A 13,878-nucleotide genomic window follows, 5' to 3' on the forward strand; every position below is an offset into this window, starting at 1 on the left:
CTTGGTCTGAGCCCACACCCACACATTTTCAGATCCTGACTAATAGAAGAATCAGGATTTGGGCTATTCAGTCAGGCATGCAGATACTAAAATGCACTAGGGTCCATTTTACTCAGCATAAATTGCCGAACTGTATCTTAATCTCTATACAGCAAAAATGGTATCCAGCGATCATTCCACATCTTGGGAAAAGTGCATAGGTGCCGACTCCATGGATGCTCCAGGGTTGGAGCATCCACGGGGAAAAATTATTGGGTGCTCTGCACCCACCAGCAGCCAAGCTCCCCTCATCCCCCACCCCACCTCCTCCCGCCCCAAGTGCACCGCGTCCCCGCTACTCCACCTGCCTCCCAGCGCTTTCTGCCATCAAACAGCTGTTTGGCGGCGCTTAGGACTTTCCAGGAGGGACGGGGGAGAAGCAGGGATGCGGCGTGCTCGGAGGAGGAGGCGGAGAAGAGGTGGGGAGGGAACTCAGGGGGAGGAGTGGAATGGGGGTGGGCTGAGGGCAGGGATGGGGCGGGGCCAGGGGCGGGGATGGTGTCAAGCACCTACCAGGAACAGTGAAAGTTGGCGCCTATGGAAAAGTGGTCTCTTAAGGAAGCTGCTCTTTCAATATAGATTGCTCAGTGTTTTACCTGAAAACTAAAGATTGTCATAATTGTCTGATACCAAAAAATTGTTGTTGTTTAATACAGAATGTTTTTATTTTAATTCTTGCATAAACACTTAAATACTTAATAGATTTTATTGTATTCTTAAGAATTACTTGTAGATGAAACATTTGTCTTACATTAGACATAGGTGAAATAAAAGTGCAACATTTATTATCTGTCATTGCTGGCTTGTGTTTCAGTATATAAATTTAAAACACAGAACTATGCAGAAAGTACAGGGTTTCTGTGTATATGTGTACTGTATTTGGGACTAACTTTGAACAATCTTTTCTCATGTTGGAAAGGTTGTTTCTTAATATATATATAATGTAACATTATAAGTGCTTGGGATGATCATACATGTGATCACTTAAGTCATAATTCTAAAACTCTTACTCACCTTGAGTCATACTTACTCATGTGAGCACTCCACATTTACATGAGTAAGTATTACTGCAACCCATACACACTTTGAGTATCAGGCCCCGGATAAATATGTGCTTTAGTGCAGATGATGTTTTCATGTGGTCTTCTTACTGGACATTAGATTTTGACAGGTTTCAGAGTAACAGCCGTGTTAGTCTGTATTCACAAAAAGAAAAGGAGTACTTGTGGCACCTTAGAGACTAACCAATTTATTTGAGCATAAGCTTTCGTGAGCTCACGAAAGCTTATGCTCAAATAAATTGGTTAGTCTCTATTAGATTTTGAGTGAATTGCACTCATAATCAAGAAGATAACCCCATAAAGAAAGAGTAAAGAAATAAATAATGGGTGGTGCCTATTCAGCTACATAAGTAGGCTCACTTTTCACTTATCTTTCTCTGACATGATTTTGCTAAGAAGATCTTTTGGGATATAGTCTTGATTCCTAAAACTAAATTATGATTAAAATGTTTGGCTTCCTATAGTATCCACAATGCAAGTGTTAAAGTTGACACTGTCTATGTGCAGTTTAATTTTATATTGTATCTAGTTATACTGTATATCTAAGTACTATTATTACTTATGCATGGGGAAAATAATACTGAAAGAGTTTCCAGAAATATTTGTTTTAATTTTTAAATGAATTCACTTTGGCTGTGTTCTCATCTCTTTTGTATGAGGTTAGGGGTGGGAATCTTGGCCAAAAGAGCAAACTGGAAACAAATTTTACAAAATAGGGACAGAAAATGAATACACATTTTAATCAAGGGAATTCACACTGGAAACCTGATTCTATGAGTTATACTCATCCAGTTATGGATCAGAAACATAGTCTGTGACCAACAGAGCCAAACAAAACAGCCCAAATTTTGAATAGTGAATACTAGTATTGAGCTATAAACCAAGAATCATTCCCAGAAATTAATCCATGAAAAACTTCAAATAGCAAATATATTTGGTAAAATTGTGATCACTTAATGGAGAATTCATGAAAGAAAGACAAGTTAAATAAGCGGTTTGATATGAATTATTTTTCCAGATCTGACAATTGCTTTTTTATTCTTGTACTTGTTCACCATGCAGGTGCTTCAATGGTAGAACGAAAGAGACCCGAATTGAGACACTGGTCCACTCCCCGGGCAATAGGAAGTACAGGACATTGCAGGGGAGATATGGAAGGGAGTAAGACACTTCTGGAAGCTGAAATAGATGGGAATAGCACTACAGAAGATTGCTGATTTCGGCCCCTAGGTGAATAAACCCACCATTCCTTCACATGGATCTGACTTCTGGAGGGAGCCCATTTCTTCAGCTGTAGAAAACCAGAAATGATGGGATCAATATGTTCTGCCATGGGGATAAGTCTACAAAATTAAGGCTTTGGGAACCTGCATATTCTTTCACTGTTTAGACATGGCTTCTGTTGCCCCCATCTGGGAGGATGCAGTGGTGGTAGTGGGAAGTCTATGACATAGAGACCCATTGGTGGTTCACTACCGTGTATCAGCAACTCTTGTCAGGCCTGGCGTACTCAGTGTACCCCAACATTGTTGTCATGATATGTACCCAAAAGGTGGAAAATTAATAATTCACCAATCATTAATATTTTTGCATGAAGTATGTATGGTAAACAGACAAAAGACATGTGTTGGGCCCTTAAAATGTACTTTGCAAACAGTGCCTAAGCCATGCCTGTTCCAGTTAAAGGAACATGGTTGCACCTGCTTCAGTGTGTCTCCAACGTAAATTAGACAAGATGTGACCAAACAAAGCTAAACAAAGCCTCCAGGAGAGCAAGTGGGAAAAAATGAACACTTAACAATCTTCACAAGGAATGGAGACTGCACCCCCAGGGAGCCTTCCAGCCTCTTGAAGCAAGGTCAATGAACTTTGGGAAGACAGCATGGCATCCACAACTTAGCAGGAGAAAGAAGGTTGGTCTGGGCGTACCTTTCAAAGAATACATTTCGAATGTTTACTGAGTTATAAAGATCGGTGTGGAGGGGTCTGAACTTCAAATGATAAGTAATTGAATCAACTGGTTTTATACAATATTACCATATTATAAAAGTACATCGAGTAAGGTCTTTTACGAAAGCCCGTGACACACTGGTGATTAACAGCATTATGAAATGTATGTATTAACTCTGTATAAGGAACTATGGATACTCACTGATATTGTGCTTTAAAATCTGTTAAAACAGACTTTTTCTGTTAAAACAGGTTTTCTCCCAGTCAGGAGGGAAGGTAGTTCTATCTACCTGTCTACAATGTAAATGGACAATTATGGAATCAAAACAATGGAAACCCCATTTACATACGAACCAGCAGGGAGATGGGAACTCCAAAGAAGAGAAGAAAAGTAGGAAGCCTTCCTGACTCTTGAAAAAGAGACAATGGATTTTGGGGTGAGATAAGGGGGCAATAAGGCATTTGAGTTGTCTATCACTTGGGGAGTTCCAGAGGCCACAGCTTTTGAAATCACACAACATTGGATCCTTCATCCAAGGGGGTAGATGCCTCAGGGAACTGAATATAAGTGAAAACCCTGCTTAGGCAAAGATTGTAACTTGCTGAAGTCAAGATTTAGCCTTAGACATGTAATTTTACTTTTGCTTGTTTGTTACCATTTCTACCATTACGCCTTTTAGTTGGTGTCATTTAGACCTATGACTTTTTGTTTAATACACTTGTTTTACTTTTACTGTAAATCAATTCAGTGCTGTGATTGAAATGAGTGTTTGTCAAATTAATGAGCTGCAGAGTATTGTCTCTCTAAAGGAGCGATGACCTTAATATCCTCTGTGCGTGTTCCAGGAGAGGGCTGGACACTGCAGGGAGACATCTCTGGGGAACTTGGGAGTTGGGGGTTCACTTTTTGTTCCCGGTAAGGCGCGAAGGTTTGGACTGGCAGAATCCTGAAGCAAGGCAAACAAGCTGGTGTGTCAGGGAGTTGAGCAGCAGCAAAACTCTCAGTTGCTGAAGCTGAGAGGGGTTACACAGGAACTCGCACTTCTGAAAACCTCAGCAAATTGTGACAAAGACAGGTGATTTGGGGGGAGATTCAGGACTGGGAGGGTGTTGGAATCACTGTGCAGGAAGTAACAAAGTCTGGTGGAAGCCAGGGTGTGAGTTGAATGCTTGTATGCTGGCTGGTGGTGTCAGGGATGTGAACCAGAGCTGCATAGCATTTAAGGCACAGACTTGCAGGGCAGGCAGTAACACAACCCCTTACTGATCTGGGCTGAACCCAAAAACATTACAGCATCTCACAAGGAAATAAGATGGCAACTATATGGAGTCAGAAAGGCTTGCAGGCAAAGAAGTGTTCCTTGAGGTGCTTCTTAAGGACCCTTCATCATTGAAGTCAATGGAAGCTTTTACCATTGACTTTAGTGGTTTCAGGATCAGGCCCTAAATGCTTTATTGCAATATACATTTCTGGAAAGGTTATGTAAAAAAACAGTGCTAATTTTCCAGGACTTAATTCATTGATTCATCATGAATCCTCAAGAGACTATTTCCCCAGCTGCTCCATTTTCCCTCTCAGTCCTGAACCCCCCTCAGTGTTTGCAATGGTTCTTTGTACTTTTGAAATGTTTATTAGTGATGATTTCAAAAAGATGTCATTTATCCCTCCAATTGCCTTTGACCTGTTCTACATTCTCATTAGCACCAATTATTTGTATTATAACATACAAAATGTCAAAGGCATTTGTGTTGCTTTGTACTTTTAAAAGCAGATTTTACTCTGTGTTCTTTCAGAAATGTTCAGTAGATTACCACTTGCTCCCTCAGATCTTCCAAATTCACCCTATTCTGACATTCTCTTGCAAGCAAGCAACAAAGTTGCTTCAAACAGCCCAAAGATTTGTCATCCTTAATTATTGTAAGCACTTAGCTGCTGAATATTTCATTTGCCCTCTATAAGCAATATGAACACTGATCCTTCCTAGCACTTCAAAGGATTATTTTGGACTGGAATCACAACCCCAAAATAAAGTATATACATGGTTGAAGGCAGACTGGCAGTCAAGAAGCTGCTTGTATTTGAGCAGGAAAGCTGGGATCAATCAGTCAATGAGCATAGAAAAATCCCCATACTCGATAATCACTGTCATTATATTACTGAATGCAAGTTGCTCTCAGTTACAAAATCAAAGCATGAGGAAGTAATATTTTTCTTGTATGCAATGTATTTATCAAATGTATCATTTTACCAAAATAAGGAAGCATTAACAATAGGAATTGCCATATAGACAGTGATCCACCTAATCCAGTATGATGTCTATGACAGTGGCCAGTAATAGATGCTTCACAGAAAGGTGCAACAACCCGACGGTGGACATTTAGGGAATATCTTACCCAGAGGGGAAGTTTCTTCTTAACACCCATCAGTTAGTGTTTCGCTTTTGCTCTGAAGCATGAGAATTTATATGATTTGAAAGTTTTGGTTAAATACTTAGCATGTATGACATGTAGCTGTTTACACCTTCACAGTACTGCACAAATTCATAAAGCCAAATCCCTCTCATGTTAGCTTTCCTAGTGACTTCAGTGGGAATTAGGCAAAAAGCAGAGATGATGAATGCACCCCCCCCCCACCCCAGATTTCTGCCAGGGAGGGTTCATATCAGAACGTGGCCAGCAGCAGCCTTTTGGCACTGTGCGGGCAGGCAGGAATGGGAGCTACTTCCAGCCACAGAGGGAATCCCCTCCTCCCTCCTGCGGTTGGAAGCAGCTCCTGTCCCTTCCTGCCTGCATAGCCCCAAAAGGCTGCTGCTGGCCACCGACATAACCCAGTCTCCTCTTGTCCCCCAGCTGCAGAGCAGGCAGGAAAGGGTTAAGCCCTAAGGAGTCATTGTGCACTGGAGCCCTAGGAAACCTGACTGCAGGGACTCGAGGGCCGGGAAGCCTTGCCAGAGGTGGCTCAACAGGGAAGGTTTCCTAGGGGACTGAGCAGCCCTGTACTCCCTGGAGCCAACAGGACCCAGAACGGCCGGGGGAGGAGGTGTGAAGAGGACAAAAAACAAAGTATGATGAAGTAACATTTTTCTTGTAGTACTTCATGCAATGTATTTGTCAAATGTATCATTTTACCAAAATAAGGAAGTATAAAAATAGGAATTGCCTTACAGGTTCAGACCAGTGCTCCACCTAATCCAGTATCATGTCTCTGACAGTGGGGCTGTCAACCCGGGCGGGCTGCTGAGGAGCCTGCAGGTTGGGCTGAAAATCACTTCCCCTCCATACTCCAGCGCTTATCTGAGGGGAGGAGAGGCTCCCCGGTGCCGGTGTAGTGTCCACCTGGTGCTGCACAGGGTTACGGGCGGCTTTGGCACATGCAGGACTTGGCATCTTTTGGGCAGTGCCCTGTGCAGGAGAGTCTTGGGCTTTCCCGGGGACATGCCCTGTGGGAGGGTTATGGAGGAGCAGCAGGGCTGGTGGTGGGTGAAGGGGTAAAGTGGGGAGAGGACAGTGAGGAGGGGAGCATGTATAGGTCTGATAGGTAGGCAGCAGAGGCGCCATGTCACATGACCTCCAACCTTTAAATTGTGCCCCTCCTCCCATTATTGACAATTACAATATAAGCACTTAGGGCTAGATAATCCTTAGGACTAATTCAGAGCCCTGAACTGAGGGTAGTGCAGAGTCACACCACATGAAAGGGGATTTAAGGTGGGGATTGTACCTAAAGGATGCTACCAAATGCTGTTTCTGGCGTGCATAGTTCACTCCACAGACCACTGTAGGACATCATGGTTCTGCCTCCTCCCTATCCACTTATATTCCCTTTGGGGAATGTGTGCTCTGGTTGGTGCTTGGAGGAGAAGTCCCTGTGCTCCACTGAGGGTAAGGATTGTGATTGTCCTTGGCCCTTGGGCTGGCTGCATGAAGAGAGTGACATTCCCTTCTCCCCACCTTCCCTACACAAGGGCTAGGACCAATCTGGACATTGCTGTAGCAGTAATATTTTCATCTAGTTCACTTAAGGATGAATAGATTCCCTTCTTAATGCTGGGCATCCACCCCTGAACACACACAAGTTCAGCTCCTGCACCCACAGGACCAAAGCACCGTTAACATCTAGTCACTCTTGTCCTATAACAGCAATCATATGGGGCTGATTCTATTACTCACCTTGAGTAGCACCTCACTCTGCAAGTAGTCCCTTTGCATGTCCATAATACATTGCAAGCATATTGATATTGAGTCTATGAACAACCTGGTTAAATCAATCACAGTTAGGATCTGGGGTTTGTCATAAATGTATCCAGCAAACAGGTCGATAATTTAGCTTTAGTCCCTTCATGACAATTAGCAACAGAGGAGCAAAAGCAGCATTTGAGTAATCCCAGATGATACAATGTGCATAGAGATAATGAGTTGCAGTATTCATTGAAGTACTGTGAACTGTCACACAGCTTTTTTCATTAACTACTTGGCAGTTTTATTGGAAGCAATGATATCTTCATGCTAACTCATGGTAACTTGACAAATACTTTGTCACCACTGTAAGTCAGGTTTCTGCTTAGTTTTCATTCAAGAAACAGAGCAGAAACATCATTATAAACTTCACCAAGCCATTCATCTCCATTACTTCATTAATATGCTGCACCATTGCCACTTCTCCAATCAACCAAAAAATACCTTGAACAGTAATAAGAGGATCAGCCTTTTAAAAAATAATTGTTTGATCAGGTCTGGAGCATCTTTTTCACCAAATGTTGTTAAATTAGTTATTGGGTGTAATTAGACTGATTAGAAGTCAGAAAGAAGCAAAGCATTCCCAGAATAATACCCTGCTAATTACCAAGTGGAAAAATAAGTGGATAAATAAGAGTTTTGGTTCTAAAAGACATAACAGAGCAACCTTTATTCCTCCCCAGTGTCCTGCATTTATAGAAACCAATTGCAGGACTCTTTTTTTCAGGCCTTATTGCATTCTGTATTTCATTTATACAACTATGAAGTTAGTGAACAATTTTAGTGTCACCAGTGCCACTTCCTTTACCGTGATTGCATAGGGTAACTTTAAACAAGCATATTATGACCTGAATTTACAGACCTAGTACAGAAATATTAGACACATATAAACCATATTGTCACCTACAAGTTTTCTACTTTGCCCTTAGCATGAGTTCTGATTCCCGTGGGAAAGCTGGGAATGCTGATCTAATCTATCAAATACTTTGTGAGCTGAGCTGTAAGCATAGTTTATGATTTCTTCCTGCTTACCCATTCCGAGCTGCAAACTTCAGCGATAAAACCCTGACCCTATAGAAATCAGTGGGAGTGTTTCCACTGACTTCAACAGGGCAAGGATTTTACCCCAAAGATTTAAAGAATGTGCCTGGAATTAGAGCAGAACTGAGGGCTTGTAAAGTTTTGGGTCTAGAATCCTGGAACAGAAGGACATGCATACTTTCCCCCAGTAGTTTTGAAATGTGTTTTGTCAGCTTGTTGCAGGACATGTGATCTCTCAGTGTTGATCTGTGGATGGTTTGGATGTGGATCTTATGAAGAAGAAAGTTACTTCAATTAGGAACCCTTTTTTCTTTCCCAGTTCACACTCTGCCACTGAGTTTCTGCTCACAGTGAGGTATGACTGCCCTGTAGTAGTTCTGAGTGCCTTCCCTAACAAAATTTCCTGCCACTTACCGTGAGGAGGTGAAATCTTAGACTCTCCTCTTGGGAAAGGGTTGTGCTTAGGTGGCCAGTTCTGAGAGGAAAGACTTCACAGATTCCAAGGCTACGGTGCTCATCTGGTTTGAACGCCCTGTAAAACAAAGTCCACAGAGAACTTCCCCAAAATAATTCCTAGAGCAGATCCTCCAGAAAAACATCCAATCTTGATTTAAAATGGTCAGAGATGGAGAACCTATCATGACCCTTGTTGAGATGTTCCAACAGTAAACTGTTCCATGACTTCATGGGCCATCCTTTTTTGGCATAGAGAATATGTGATAGGGTGTGTTGCATCTCAGAGCTTCTTCAGGCTCTGTAGCTGTACAGATTCTTATAGATTAGATGAAGCGTCAGTTGGGTAGTATGTTTAAAATCCTGAATGCTGAAAAACACTTTTCAAAAATGGAAATATTATTTAAAAAAAAAAGTTTTGCTAAAAAAAAAAAGTGACAACATATCCAGCACAGAAAACCCCAAAGGAGGCAATATATGGAAACCATAGTTTTTAAATTAATTCATCGCATTTGCAGGATAAATTCTAGACCATATACCTCTTACGATCTCAGCATTTGATTGGGCATGTTACTGAAAACCATGACTTCCATTGGAAAGAATAGTGTGTGGCCATAGATAAATGCAGTTAGAGGTATTCATCAAGTCACATATTTTCATGCTAAAAGCCTCATGAATGCCTGTTCATTCTATATTTTTTCTTTTTTTCCCCCAGGTACCCATGCACATTACAATGAGTTTGACCCATACCACAAATACAAGACTTTGAAATATCTATCCACTCAAAAAAGCATGATGGGTGTAGAAGCACTATTGCTTTTTTCACTAGCTTAGATTAATTACTTTGTTCCTGCTGATTGTTTGCCTAGGAGTTCAGGTAAAAGGCACCTCTAGAGTGTGCCAGATAAATACATCACTTTGGAAAACCCATTATTAATGCTGGCACAGAAAGAAACAAAATTTGAGTTGCAAAGAACTTTACATAAAGGCCCCATCTTCAGTCCTGTCAAAGCTACGCTCAGAACACTGGGGAGGGAGAAGGGCTCAGACGTGGCTTTAAAGACACTTTTTGCCATCACGTGATTCTAGGGCCTGGTAGAACCCCTAGCATGAATTAGAGCAGCCTCAGGGTCAGTCTAACTTTTACTGGCTTGTGCAGATAACTTAGATTGTCAGGATCACCAGAGTTATGACATGCCCTGCCACAATTTCTCCTTCCTCCAACCTGTTCCTTATTCCAAGGGAAGTGTCTTAAGGGGGATATTTCTCCTAAGGAAGGGGAATCCCCAGCTGTCCCTTTAAGGGCAAGTTTATGGTCCATTTACACCACGGCACCAGCACCAAGAAGCAGCATCTGGCCCATATATTTTTCTCAACTTTCGCTCTCCAGATTTTTACATATTCTTGCTGAGGAATCATTTTGACGACTAAAACATCCACGTCTATAAATGACAATGCTTTGTGTCCACTTGAATCCTTGGCATTGAATTTTACTGAATTTTTTTCTGTGCACAGTAGTTTAGAGTTCATCATTTGCTCCCACCATCTAATTCATATTTGAAATGGTTGAAGAGTGGAAGATATGAAATACAATTCAGTCAGGAATTTCCAGATTGAACAGGTCTTGTTTACAAACTACTTTCATCATTTTGGCTTTATTAGTGTACTATGTTATTAAAAATGTAGCATATTTGGTTCAGCTGTCAGTACTCTAGGGACAACAGCAAAACCAAACTATAAACAAACCCTCCTGGCAACTAGTTTTGTTTGTTCCCAGTGACACATAGTATATGGTCACAAAGGAACTCCATAAGCAAATTGCAGGGTATATATGCCTGTCTTCCACACGCCACGTTACAACATCTGGCACTTTGTGGCTTGAAGCAACAATTAGCAAGGCCTAGGATGAAGAACAAGATGGCACTGAAGACTAGGAAAAATGCAAATCATATGGATGTTGACCAGGTGCATGCAAAAGCTTTACTGCCCATAGCAACCTACTGACACCATCCACAAGCTGTCGTGGTATTGCTCCTCCTGGAGCGGTACCAAATCACCACCACAACAAATAGGATACTTATTTTTAACTCTCTTGCGTTTGGATTCTGACATGGAAAGCCATTTTCCGTGTAAATAGGCAAGCCCTCATACCACTGAATACGTAGATAAGAGCAAAGAGTAAGAGCAAGTGTTCAGAGTGCACTATGGAGAAACCCCTGGGCAAGCCAACAGATGTTATGCCATCTAGCTCGGGAGCCTTACTAGTTACACTGGTCAAAGCAGGGATGTTGAAATCATAAAACATTCTGCTTCGCTCAAATGTAACCAGATGTTCACTTGCTGTACAAACTTTAGAACAATAAATAACAGATTTGGCAGGTCTCAGAGAATTGGTTTTGACTCAGAACAGGCACCACATAATGTGTAGTGGTGAAACAACAAATGCTGCACATGTACAGTATTTCTCACTGAACCAGCTGTTCAGATAATAATAAATAAACGTAATAGTAATAATAATATATGCTTTTCACTTCACTGGCCAAATAATGGAGTTGTGCCCATTTTTTGCTAGAGGGAAATTTAGTCCTACCTCTTCAAAGCACAGCATAGATATAACTAATGAATCCTTCACTACATTCCTGTCATAGCTACTACCCAGCTCCTCCATCAGCTCCAATAGCATTGTCACTGGGTAGAGGAAAGTTGGCAGCAAAGATCAAGAGAGAATGTTGCTAAAGTCTTGCGCCACCATAGGCTGGTGAAGGTTCTAAATGCACTTCTTGACAGTCAGACTACCACGTCTGACCGGTTTTACTTATGGACAGTGTGTAGATGCAGTGACACTGTGTGGGCTACATTGGCCAGATTCGTTAAAGGGTGAGCAGACAGATCTTTTTTATATATACATATTTATTTTTATTTCAGTTTATTCCTTGGATTAAATATCTCTTTAAAATATTATGTTAAGATTGTGAGGTGATACTGTTCTGAGCCTGCCCTAAAACAAAGTCCATGCGCACACTGTGTCTAGTCTTTTCTAGGGTTTAGCTTTGTGAAGTAAGAAATTTACACTAAAATTCAGCTCAAGCTTTCTCCACATACTTGGCTCCTCATAGAGTTCCTGCTGCAGGATTGCTCAGCCCACACCCTAGAGCCTTTCTCTCTCTAAAACAGTGGTTCTCAAACATTTTGTATTGGTGACCCCTTTCGCACAGCAAGCCCCTGTGTGCAACCCCCCCTTGTAAATTAAAAACATTTTTAAAAATATTTAATACTATTTTAATTCTGGAGGCAAAGCAGGATCAGGGGTGGAGCTGGGGGCTCAAGCTAACAGCCCCGCCATGCCCAGGGCTGACAGCTAGTGACCTTCTCAGGGTCATGTATATATGATATAGATATTCAGGCCTGTCTGTAAAGGCCTATACTCTAAGAATTTAGGTGTATTCTTATCACTTAGCTAGTTATAGAGGTATAAAAGAGAGAATCAAAATCTGTATAAGGCCTTTTCTCACTGTGACAGTCTGAGGCCCTGTGCTTAGGCTAAGGCCTTTGGCTAAGCAGCAGAGGCAGCCATAAACTGGGAAGCGACTGGTCACCTCCTCACATTCCAAACTAGTCACATTGAAATAAGGTGCTATTGGGCTGTTAGGAATACAATCCTGTCCTGATAGTGCCTATCACCTCCAGAGAAAGGAAAGAGCCTAGAAGATGTAAAAGGAAACTTAGTTTGATAGCATCCTGTCTGGCAAGAACTCACCTATCAATAGCTGGGATGTGAAATCCTCATTTCTTTGTTGTTCTATCACTCTAGTCCCCATTTCTCTGTTGTTTGTCTGTATAATCTCTGTCTGGTTCTGTGATTGTTCCTGTCTGCTGCATAATTAATTTTGCTGCGTGTAAGCTAATTAAGGTGGTGGGATATAATTGGTTAAATAATCATGTTACAATATGTTGGGATTGGTTAGTTAAATTTCAGGAAAATGATTGGTTAAGGTATAGCTAAGCAGAACTCAAGTTTTACTATATAGTCTGCAGTCAATCAGGAAGTAACGGGGGGGGGAATGGGAATAGAGAATGGGGGGGGGGAATTGGAATCATGTTTTGCTAAGGGGGGGAATGGGAATAGGGACACAGGTAATGCTCTGTGGTGTCAGAGCTGGGAAGGGGGACACTAAGGAAGGAAACTGGAATCATGCTTGCTGGCAGTTCACCCCAATAAACATTGAATTGTTTGCACCTTTGGACTTCGGGTATTGTTGCTTTCTGTTCATGCGAGAAGGACCAGGGAACTAAGTGGGTGAAGGAATAAGCTCCCTAACAGTGACCCCCAGTTTGAGAACCCGTGCTCTAGAAAGTCACAACAACCTCCCTCACAGCTGGGTGGGACATAAGCCACCTGTCATCATGAGTCAGCAGAATCAATACCTCTTACCAGACTGGTTTGTTCCAAGCAAACATTGCCAAATCTGTAACATCTTATAAAATATAAAAAAAAAAAACCCAAAGTTTATTTCATTGGTCTTTGGTTCATGAACAATATGCACTGTACTTTATCAAAATATAAAAATGTTTGTTACTGAAGTAAGCAGGGTCTGAATGAGCTCTGTTCTGACATTTAGTGATGAGCTGGGGGAGAAGGCTTCAGAAACTGACCTTGTTTGCATAGACACACCCACTCTGCCTAGGTGCGCAGCATGATGGAGCTGCTTTGCCCATATGAGCACTTTTGGCTGGTATTGGATTGCAAGTCACTTTGTTATTGGGTGCAAGGGTAATAAAGTGCCATCCTTGTGTGAACAGAGGGCAACAGAACTGTGCTTGGCATGCCCTGATTGAGGACAGTCACCCTCAACTGAAGTGCACTCGCTAAGCAGGGGCTAGGGGTGTCAAAGCCCACTGGGGATGGGGATATAGACATAGTGTTTGTTTAGTGACATGGGCTCTGCTTAAGGACCCTAAAGACCATTTGACCCTTCCCTCTCCACTGTTTAAGACTCAATTAAGAGTCTTTTTTTGTAGATCAATAGAGCTGAAATCACTGATAACCAAGTCTAAGTGCTAAGAGTTAGACCTCCTTATGGAACAGTGTCTCCAATGA

General features: G+C 41.8%; 1 long non-coding RNA gene across 1 annotated transcript in view; it reads right to left on the bottom strand.

Moving 5' to 3' along the window:
- Positions 1–13,878, bottom strand: part of LOC141982988 (uncharacterized) — a 70,209-nt gene that overhangs the window by 13,950 nt on the left and 42,381 nt on the right. The window contains exon 3 of the long non-coding RNA XR_012638260.1: positions 8,742–8,859. This is a non-coding gene — a long non-coding RNA (uncharacterized LOC141982988). The remainder of the gene's footprint in view (positions 1–8,741; positions 8,860–13,878) is intronic.

This window comes from Natator depressus, chromosome 1, assembly GCF_965152275.1.
Source record: "Natator depressus isolate rNatDep1 chromosome 1, rNatDep2.hap1, whole genome shotgun sequence".
Lineage (NCBI taxonomy): Eukaryota > Metazoa > Chordata > Testudines > Cheloniidae > Natator > Natator depressus.